Consider the following 11,465-nt stretch of genomic DNA (forward strand, 5'->3'; position numbering starts at 1 on the left):
AGCAGCGCTTTCATGGTACACATTTTACCCACTAGGCAAGCAGTGAGCAACTCGCTCTAGGTTAGTGCACCCAGTGTAGGTGCCCTGGAAGGTTCTCTCTGATCACAGTGAGTGTTTGCATAAAAGCAGTGTTGCTGGAACGTGTGTGTGTGTGTGTGTGTGTGTGTGTGTGTGATGGCCAATTAAAGAGAACAGCATGCAGCTGTGAAATTGTTTCCTGTTTGGGAAAAATACCGCAAACATTGTCGTGAGGTGGAACACAGCTCACAAGGACAGCGATATGGGAAAAACTCGATTGTACGAATCACTTTCTCATTTCATTCAAAAAGGGTAAAAGGTCAATGGATGATAAACCTCTTTCTGAGCGTCCATCAACTTCCCAAAGAGATGAAAATGTACACAGAACCGGTGCACTTGTGCTCGAAGACAGATGGCAGTCCATTAAAGAGATGGAGGAGTTGTCTTGGAACTCAGTTCAGTGAATTTGCACGGAAGATCTGGGAATGAGAAGGATCACTGCGCACTGTGTGCCTTGGGCTCTGAGTGACCAGCTCAAAGAGCATCTACTCCCACATATGATGGCTCTGATAGAGCAGCTCGGAAGCAACACAGGCTTTTGTCCAAGGTCATTACTGGTGACAAAACTTGGTGCCATTCTTACAACCCCCAAAACAAACATCAATCAAACCACCGGAAGGCACGATTGTCACCTTGCCCCCCAAAAGCTTACCAAGTGAAATTAAAGATCAAGATGATACTCATTTGATTTTGTTTTTCTGATGCAGGGGGAAAGTGCATTCATAGTTCATAGTCTAACAGGTGAGGCTGTTTATTAAGCTTTCTATTTAGAGGTTTTGAAAAGATTGCATAACAATTTGCAACAACAACAACAACCCCCCAAAAGGCCTGATTTGTGGCAGATGGAAAACTGGTTTTGTCACCACAACAGTGCACTTGCTCACGTACCATTTCAATGCACCAGTTTTTAAACCAAAGCAGCATGCTTCTCTTACCCCATGCACCTTACTCACCTGACCTCACTCCTTGCCACTTCTTTATGTTTTCACAGATGAGGAGGGACATGAAAGGGCAGCGATCTGATAATTTAGAAGAGGAGAAGATAAAATGAGCGAGCAGTTGTCAGCCATCCAATGAGATGTGTTTGAAAAATATTTCCAAGAATGGAATACAGATTTGACAAAAGTATTAAGCGAAATGGAGAATACATTGAAGGTAACGAAAAATTTAAAAATTAAAAGAAATTAAATTTTAAAAAAATCTGGTTCTTTGTGGGTACTCCCTCAGATAGTAAGGTGGTTGATATCAGAAAAAATTGAGTAGTATAATATTTTAAAAGGTTGAACATTGGAATCTGTCATGTATTAAGCTTTCTGACAGAAATAATTTTTGCAGTCCTAATAACCATTAATGGCCCTGATACCTGGATAAGCATATTTTAAAAATATATTTAATACCATTAATGAATTATGAGGAAGGTTTTTAAATATAGATATATTATAAAAGACTAAATCACATATATACTAAGAAATACAAATAATAAATATTCATTAATAATTTAAATTATTTGAACAGAAAATTTATAAAAATATTTATTTTAGAAACCAAATGCATATTTACAAACAGACAGCTGAAAGACTGCTTAACAGGCATTACCCATCAGGGAAATTATTTTCCTGATTATAAAATGTTACTACTACACATCTACAAAAATGTCTAAAATTAAAGAATTACAGACCAGATCTGAGAGATGATGAAGAACTGTTTAACTTCCGTGCATTGTCAGTGAAGATATTGTGTACTACTATCATTTTAGAAAAGATATGCATTTTCTTATGAATTCAAACTTATACTAGTGATGCAGTAATTCTAGATGTTTACTCAAGTTTTGAAAACTTTCATAAGAATATTTATAACAGATTAATGTGTTACACATAAAAACTAGACACATCATATATGTATATATATATCATATTAAATGAAGGGGGAAGTGCAGAGTGGAGACCCAAGGCCCAAGTGTCGGCCAATGGAGATCCCCTCATAGAGGGGTTTAGGAGAGGAGATGGGTTAATTAGGATGTGAGGTAGTATCGATGAAGAACACAGCTTTCCCCCAGATCCTGGATGTTTCCTCCCCCCAACTACCATGATCCGAATTCTACCTTGCAGGGCTGGATAGGACAGAGGCTGTACACTGGTGCATATGAGGGTTGGAGGTACAGGGAATCCAGGGTGGATGATACCTTCAGGACCAAGGGTGTGAGGGACGATGCTGGGAGACTGGAGGGTGAGTGGGTTGGAAAGGGGGAACTGATTATAAGGATCCACATGTGACAGCAGAGAAGGGGGGAAGGGAGACTCCGGATAGGGCAAGATATGACAAAATAACGAGGTATAAATTACCAAGGGCATATGAGGGAGGGGGGAATGGGGAAGGAGGGGGGGGAAAGAGGACCTGATGCAAGGGGCTTAAGTGGAGAGCAAATGCCTTGAGAATGATTGGGGCAGGGAATGTATGGATGTGATTTATACAATTGATGTATGTATATGTATGGATTGTGGTAAGAGTTGTTTGAGTCCCTAATAAAATGTAAAAGAAGAAAAGAGAAAAAAATGATTAGGGCAAAGACTGTACAGATGTGCTTTATACAATTGATGTATGTATATGTATGAACTGTGAAAAGAATTGTATCAGCCCCAATAAATTGTTAAAATAAAAATAATAAAAAAAGAAAAGAAAAAAAAACTAGACACAGCCCACATATTCATCAATAGGAGAATCACTTAAGAATTATGGCATATTAATTTACTGGACATTTCATCGCCAGTTTAAAGGCACACATGACCTATATATACACTCCACAAACTAGTTTAATCTCTGAAATATTGAGTTGATTTTAAATTACCTTACAGAAAATGCATATACACATGATTCTCTTTTTAAGAAATTCCGGTGTAGACAAAACTCATTTATGAAGGGAGAATATCAGAAGAGAACTTTCCTCTGTGTTTCAAGGGAAAAAAATTCTGATTTGAGGTATTTGCCAGTTCCATGGTGTACATACTACCACAGTGGTCGACTTAAACTACCAACTTGATGGTACTGAAGGCGTCACTCAGAAAACGAACAAACACAACATTCGATAGCATCAATTCAAACTCATGGAACATCTGTAAGTATTGGAAAGAGGTACACACAATCGAGGTATGCACGAGAGTCATTGTCAGATGGCTACAGTACACAGAGAGGCATGAGGGAAATTAGTAAATCGGTAATAGTCTATATATAGTTAGAAGATTGAATTGTACAGTTATATGAATTTGATAAAATTCAGCAAATATAGTTACAATGGGTGCATTTTCCTTTATGGAAATTTATATATAAAATTTTAAGCAGTTAAATATTAAGAAAGTTGAAACAATTTAAAATTAGGGTAGGTTTTGCTGATGTCTGAAACTTTCTTAGAACTGTATTAAACAAAAAATGAGTTGGCAATGGATGAAAGGGAGGACAGATATGTTAATTTATCATGTTTTATAGCATTAGTGTTTGGGAAGCTATATCTGTTCTTCCATGACTTCAGTAGGGAGGAAAATCCAAATCTTTTATCTGCCTAAGGATGATTTCTATGACGCCAAGAGCAGACATGTCTTCACCCTACAACTTTGCTTATCTTTTTCTATCAACAAACTTCTCTCCTATAACACTCTAGTGATATACTGAGTTAGATAATCTATTATAAAAGCATTCCAATTGCAATGGACACACAGAAGTCACAGACAATATGATTGTTGGGTTTATTAAGGAAACTAACAAATTCCAAAATGTTAAGGATATATTCCGTATCTCCACAGAGCCTCTTGGTCATACGGTCTGGCATCTCTCTCTCTTATTCTTGGGCTGACCCCCCCCCCCCCTCGGCCCTTGGCCTCTGTCATGCTTGAGGAAGTGTTTTGAAACTCCTTCAGCACTGCCAATGCGTACCAGCACCTGATGTTACTAGAGCCTTAATCCGCATGGCCCACAGCCCTGCCTCACAGATTCTGCTGCTGTGACATCATCTGCTGCCCCTGCTGCTGCCGCTACTTCTTCAAGAAGGAATCTCAGAGGCACTCCGCTTCTGTCTTGTCTTTCTTGCTGGTCTTGGGATTCTCTCTTCCTCCTTCTGAAATGGCTCACTTTATATCCAATGCAATGGCACAACTGACTATTCCTTCCACTAGCAGTCCCTATTGGCATGCTCCTACTCAATCATTGGGTGTGAATTATAAAGGCTGTGGATAAATGTAGAACCATACAAGTACTTCACCTCTATGTAAAAAAATATATTTTAAGTAATTATGAATTCTACTTAATATATTGTGTTGTTTTTAATAAATGTCAGCTCCGTGTTTTGTATTTCTAGTTAAAGACAGCAAGGTTATATGATGTATAAAGTAATTATTTTCTATTACTGGAGGAAAATTTATATTTTATATGTTTACTTTTTTGTAGCATATACTAAAAACCATGAGCAATTTTATCTTCTTAATATGTATAGAATTCATTAAAATCACCACAGTATTCAAAGTTCTTCAATAACTCTCTAGGCTATTAAATTGATTTTAAACTACAAGGAATGTCACTTGAGACTGTCTGACTTAGTTTCCTATTGTTGCTTTTGTTAAAAATTACTGTACATTTAGTAGCTTCAATGATCATAAATTTACTGTTTTACAGTTCAGTGGGTCATATGTCCAACATGTGCCTCATTGATTAAAATCAAAATGCCAGCAGCACTGCGTTCCTTTTTTGTACGGGAATCTGATTGTCACTTGTTCTCCTTTCTAAAGACTGTCTGCATTCCTTGAACATCATCATTTTTGAAACTACCAAATGCGACTTCTAGGAGACCTGGTGACATTGTCAGTTACTCTTTGGGCTGCTAATCAAATGCAAGTAGGCCAAATCCACCATCCCACAGGAGAATTTCTACTCCTATGAAGTCTCTATGAGTTGGAATCACTCAATGGCAGTGAACTTGAGTTGAGTGAGACTCTACTCCTATAATCACATTTCCTGGCCATTTTGTTGTGTAGTTAGGTGCCTTACAGACAATCCTGACACAGGACTGTTGTGCCCAAGTGCGAGTCCTGGGCCATCCTCATAATTGTTCCCATGTTTGAACTCATTGTTACAGCTACTGTGTCCATCCATCTTATGGATGGCCCTCCTTCGTTTCACTTCCCATCTATTTAACAAAGCCTGAAGTCCTTCTCCAGAGACCAAACTCTCCTGAGAAAATGTCCGAAGCAGATGAGAGACAAAGACTCCCTATATTTGCTTTTAGGGAGTATTCTGTCCATAATTCTTCGAAGACTCATTTGCCGGTTCATTAGTCAGTCTACAGTACTCTAATTCTTCACCAGCGCTATAATTAGAATGCAGCAATTCTTCTCTGGTGTTACTTCTTCAATATCCAATTTTCCTATGGATGTAAGGTGGTTGAAATTACATGTGTTGGGTCAGGCACACCCTAGTCCTTAAAGCAAAACTCTGGGTTTACAGAGGTTGTACGGAGCAGTTTTACCCAATGCAATGTGTCATTTGATCTCTTGACTGCTGATTCCGTGAACATTGAGTGTGGACCCAAGGATGACAAAATCCTTGACAAGTTTAATTTTTTATCCATTTATCTTGATGATAACTAATTGTGGAGTTGTGAGGACTTGGATTTTCTTTATATCAAGTTGTTAACATCAACAAATACTTCAAGTCCTCCCCACTTCAGCAAGCAAAGTTGTATCATCTGTACATAGCAGGTTAATAAGATCTTCCTGGTTTAAATTGTGCAATATTCCCTTGTTCTGTTTGCAAAAATGCCACTCGATCCTTGTACAGGTTCCGCATGAGCATAAGGAAGGGTTACGGAATTCCCATTCTTCTCAAGGCCATTCATACTTTGTTATGATAACATCTTTCTGGTATGCTCTGTTTTCAGTCAAGATCACAAGACATCTTCAAATATATGCTTATTTCTCAGCCTTTTCTGAATCTGGCGTGCCAACTCCCTGTCAATGTAATATAACAACACTATTGCATGATCGTCAGCAAAATTTTATTTGCATGTGATATTATTGGTATTGTTTTATAATTCACACATTCTGTTGGGTCACTTTTATTTGGAATAGATGCAAATACAGAGCTCTTCCAGTCAATGGGCCAGGTAGCTCTCCTTCAAGTGGTACAAATAGTGAGTGTTTCCAGAGCTTGTGTTGAAACATTTCAATGGCATTCCATCAAGTCCTGGATACTTGTTTTTGGCTAATGCTTTCAGAAAATCTTGGACTTCTTACTTCAATACTATTGATTATCATATTCTGCCAATTCAAATGGTTGAATGTCTGCTAGTTATTTTTGGTACAGTGACTGTGTATTCTTTCAGGCTTTTTTCAGTACTTCCTACATAGTTCAATATTTTGCCTATAGGAGCTTTCAAGATTGCAACTCAAAGTTCGAATTTTGTTTTAGGTACTTCAGTTTAAGATATAGTGAACATGATCTTCTTTTTGATTTTCTCAGTCGATGCTTTTCACATTTCATTATGACAGTCTCCTTTGACTTCTTGAGCTAGCCTTTTACATTTTCTCTTCACTCGGCCATTTCACCATTTATTCCATATGCCTTAACTATTCTACTATCAGAGCAAATTTCAGTTTCTTTTGACATCCATTTTTTTATATTTTCTTTCTTGTCTTTTTAATAACTCTTAACTTTTTAAATGTATGATATTCTTGCTGTTATCCCACCGCTCATATCAGGTCTTCTTTCATTAGTGTTCAATGCAGCCAATTAGTTTTAGAGTTGTTCTGTGAATTTGGGGTAATATACTCAATGTCACATTTTGAACCTTGAGGACTTGCCAATTTTCTTACCAGCAACCTGAACTTACGTAGGAGCAATTGAGGATCTGTGCCAGTCAGTTCCTGTCCCGGTTTTAGCTGCTAATACTGAGTTTTCCCATTGTTTCTTCCCGCAGATGAAGTCAAGTTGATTTATGTGTTTTCCATATGGAGAAGTCCATGTAATTATCTCTTTTTGTGTTGTTGAAAAAAGATATTTGTGAAGAAGAATTCATTGGCCTTCCAAAATTCTATAATGCAATGTCCATCATCACTTCTGTCATAAAAAAAAACATGTTTTCTAACTGCTGCTCCTTCCATTTTATTTCCAATGTTTGCACTCGAGTTGCCAACAATTTCAATGCATCTTGACTGCCAGCTTATCAGTATCAGAGTGAAGATATTGGAAAAAATCTTCATTTTATGTATCACCAACTATTTACTCTAGGATGGTGTATGCATTTGAATAATACTTGTGTTTACTAAATTTCCTTGCATGCAGATACATAGTATCCTATCACATGCAGCATTGCACTTAAAGATTGACCTTGAAATGTCCTATTTGATAAGGGACACAACTGCATTTCTCTTGAATTTATCATCCCAGGAACAGTGAATCATATGGTTTACGGATTCAAAAAAGCTAATGCCCATCCATTTCAGCTCATTAACAACTAGGATCTGGATCTTTTTAATTCTCCTTAATTTTTGACAAGTTCTGATTTTCCTAGATTCATACTTCATGCATTTCAAGTTCTAGTAGATGTTTTCAACCATTTTTTCTCATTTGGAGTCATGCCGCAACATTAAATAAACAACGTTTTACAAAAGCTTTTCTCCAAATATGTCACGGTCTCAACTCTACTTTGAGCAAGTGTGCCTTCCTCAGTGATATTTTGAGTGTCTTCCATCCAGTGGGGCTCTTCTTTTGGCACTAGCTCGCACAATGATCTGCTGTGATGCACGAGGTTTTTAGTATTTTACAATGATCTGCTGCTCTCTCTAGGATTTTCAGTGACTTATTCCTCTGAAGTGAACAGCCTCTTCCTTCTCCATAGTCTGTTCTTAGTCTGAAAGCTCTGCTGACAATTGTTCATTTTGAACAATTTGAACAAATGGCCTAGTTTGGTATTTGAAATTACATTGACATAGCTTCCAGTATCACAGCCACACACCAGCGACTGCAATATAAGAAATTTACATTCAAGTGGCCTGGCTATAGCCCTGGGATATTCTTTTAAGAACTCATGTGATTTGATTCACTCAGATAATCTCTGCATTTCAATATTTCATAGAAAAGCCAATAAATAATTTCAGGTCTGTCTCTTGACCTTTATAAATGTTTTCCAATCAAGTCTGATGAGGTGCTAATCCCTGCCCATGAAGTCTATTTTTGGGATTCCTTGGGCAACTTCATTGCTCTGCTCCTTTTGCAGCTCTTTTGCATTCCCTTCGTGTTTTGCACCACTGTGGTGGGTCAGACCAGGCACAATTTCTGCACTGTGTCTCCAGTGTTGTCCCCGATAGTGCTATGGGTCAGTGAGGGGACACTGTGTCTCATAGTGGGGCCAGCCCTATAGTCCTCTCTGTGCAATGACTATTTAGAGCAGGAACATGGTCCTCAAGACTTGGTGGGCCAGAATGCAGTCCACTCTCTCTTTATCTCCCCTTCCCTCTTAGTTTACTCCTGCATGTTCTGAGTGGATCCACCCCTCTCCTTTTTTTAAAAATCATTTTATTGGGGGCTCATACAATTCTTATCACAATCCATACATACAGCCATTGTGTCAAGTACATGTGTACATTTGTTGCCATCATCATTCTCAAAACATTTGCCTTCTACTTGAGCCCTTAATATCTGCTGCTCATTTTCCCTCTCCCTCCCCACTGCCCCGTACCTGATGAACCCTTCATCATTCATAAATTATTATTATTTTGCCATGTATTACACTGTCTGATGTCTCCCCCCTCCTTCTTCTCTGCTGTCCCTCCCCCAGGGAGGAGGCTATATGTAGATTCCTGTAATCAGTTCCCCCTTTCTACCCCACATTCTCTCCACCCTCCAGGCATCGCCACTCTCACCACTGGTCCTGGAGGAGTCATCTCTCCTGGATTCCCTGTGTTTCCAGTGGCTATCTGTACCAATGTACTTCCTCTGGTCTAGCCAGATTTATAAGGTAGAATTGGGATCATGATAGTGGGGGGTGGGGAGGAAGTATTTAAGAACTAGAGGAGGCCAGCGAGGGCAGATGGAAGAGCGTGCGGAAGAGCCCCCTGGGCGGCGGCGGCGGCTCCGGCGCCTCCAGCCAGGCCGCCTGCCTCAAGCAGATCCTGCTGCTGCAGTTGGACCTGATTGAGCAGCAGCAGCAGCAGCTGCAGGCCAAGGAGAAGGAGATCGAGGAGCTGAAGGCCGAGCGAGACACGCTCCTTGCTCGGATTGAACGTATGGAAAGGCGCATGCAGCTGGTAAAGAAGGATAATGAGAAAGAAAGGCACAAGTTGTTTCAGGGCTATGAAACTGAGGAGAGAGAGGAAACGGAGCTACCAGAGAAAATTAAACTGGAGTGCCAGCCGGATCTTTCCGAGACATTTCAGGCTCTGCCTCCCAAGCCTTTCTCATGTGGGCAGAGTGGAAAAGGACACAAAAGGAAATCCCCATTTGGAAGTACAGAAAGAAAGACTCCTGTTAAAAAACTGGCTCCTGAATTTTCAAAAGTCAAAACAAAAACACCTAAGCACTCTCCCATTAAAGAGGAGCCCTGTGGCTCCTTATCTGAAACTCTTTGTAAATGTGAGCTGAGGAGCCAAGAAACGCCAGAGAAGCCCCGGTCTTCTGTGGACACCCCACCAAGACTCTGCACTCCCCAGAAGGGACCCAGCGACCATCCCAAGGAGAAAACCTCAAGTGAGATAGAAGATTTGCCGTACCTTTCCACCACAGAAATGTATTTGTGTCGTTGGCACCAGCCTCCCCCATCACCGTTACCATTACGGGAATCCTCTCCAAAGAAGGAGGAGACTGTACCAAGTAAGGCATAGAGAACACTTGCTCTTATACCCTAGTGGTGGCGGTCAAGCTAACAAGTTTGAAAATGCCTTTGGCATTTTTTAAAAAGTGCAATCAATAAAGCAGAGTTCTGTCAAGAATGAGTAAGTTAACAGCCAGAGACAGACACTGTGCAGGCATTGCAAATAGATGGAATTACAGCAAAACGTGCTCAATGTATTTGCCTGTTTACAACACTGGGAGATGTGTTTGCCAGTAAGTTGCTCATCAAAAGAGCACCAGACTTGGGGGTGTAATCTCCGGCAACTTGCATGCCCCCGAAAGAAGGGTTTTCTGTGCTGTGAAATGCATAGAACTTATACTTTGCCGTGCACGACTGTTCCTGCAATTGATACTGTGTGAAACCTGAGAGGGTGGTCTTTGGGGGTGCTCAGGGGCCAATGGTAATTTTGGGCTGGGGAGCCAGGTGGGGATGTGGAATTTCACCTGGGTCTCCACTCTTTAACTATATAAACATTTATCTGTATCTCTATGTCCCGGTCTGGGGGCAGGAGGAATCTGCCAAAGACCCGCCCACAGTCTTACTTTACCTTACTATACTTCACAAAGGTTCTAAAATGTGAAGAGTTTACTTGGATTGCAGTAGCCCATTGGTTGTTCATATATTTAAATAAAATGGTCTACAAACTATTTTTCAAACAAACAAACAAAAAAAAGAACTAGAGGAAAGTTATATGCTTCATCATAGCTATCCTGCACCCTGCCAGGTTCGTCTCCTCCCCACAATCCTTCAGTAATGGATGTCCGGTTGGCTACCATTGGGCTTTGAGTCTCCACTGTGTACTCACCCACCTTTTCAATGATATGATTTTTTGTTCCTTGATGCTTAATACCTGATCCCTTTGACAGCTTGTGGTCACACAGGCTGGTGTGTTTCTTCCATGTGGGCTTTGTTGCTTCTGAGCTAGATGGTCACTTGTTTATCTTCAAGCCTTTAAGACCCCAGATACTATATCTTTTGATAGCTGGGCACCATCAGCTTTCTTCACCACATTTGCTTATTCACACGTTTGTCTTCAGTAGTTGTGTCAGGAAGGGATCCACCCCTCTCCTAGAGCTGAAGCTCCAATGCTGTCCTCTGTAGTGCATTCTTCTGGGGAGGGGCTCCACGTAGATGGGATTGGGGCCAGCTCTGCAGACCTTTCTATTGGTTATTTTCAATGAACATATCCTAGTCAACATTTTAGGGGCCTTTCTGAATTTTTGCCTTCCTGTTGCAGGTGATCTGCTTGAACCAACTAGCCCTCAAGCCCTCCAGAAACTTAATTTTTTTTCTTTGCTCTTTTGGTTTTCACTCTTATCCAAGAAACGTCCTTGGAGGTATAAGCATAATATTGACAATGCACTATAAATTTCTTTTAGTAGTATCTACTGGAATGTCTTCCCTCACAGAATAATCACAAATGGCAATACTACATCGATGGTTTTATCAATCTAGTCAAAGTAATTAGGTTCCTTTATAGCTTGTTTTATAACTTCTTATAGAACTACTCCTAATC

The 11,465-nt window shown here is 39.9% G+C and overlaps 1 pseudogene; it reads left to right on the plus strand.

Moving 5' to 3' along the window:
* Nucleotides 1-1,181: 1,181 nt before the first annotated feature.
* Nucleotides 1,182-10,625, plus strand: LOC142445954 (male-specific lethal 1 homolog pseudogene; annotated as a pseudogene).
* The last annotated feature ends 840 nt before the right edge of the window (nt 10,626-11,465 follow it).

Source organism: Tenrec ecaudatus, chromosome 4, assembly GCF_050624435.1.
Source record: "Tenrec ecaudatus isolate mTenEca1 chromosome 4, mTenEca1.hap1, whole genome shotgun sequence".
Classification (NCBI taxonomy): domain Eukaryota; kingdom Metazoa; phylum Chordata; class Mammalia; order Afrosoricida; family Tenrecidae; genus Tenrec; species Tenrec ecaudatus.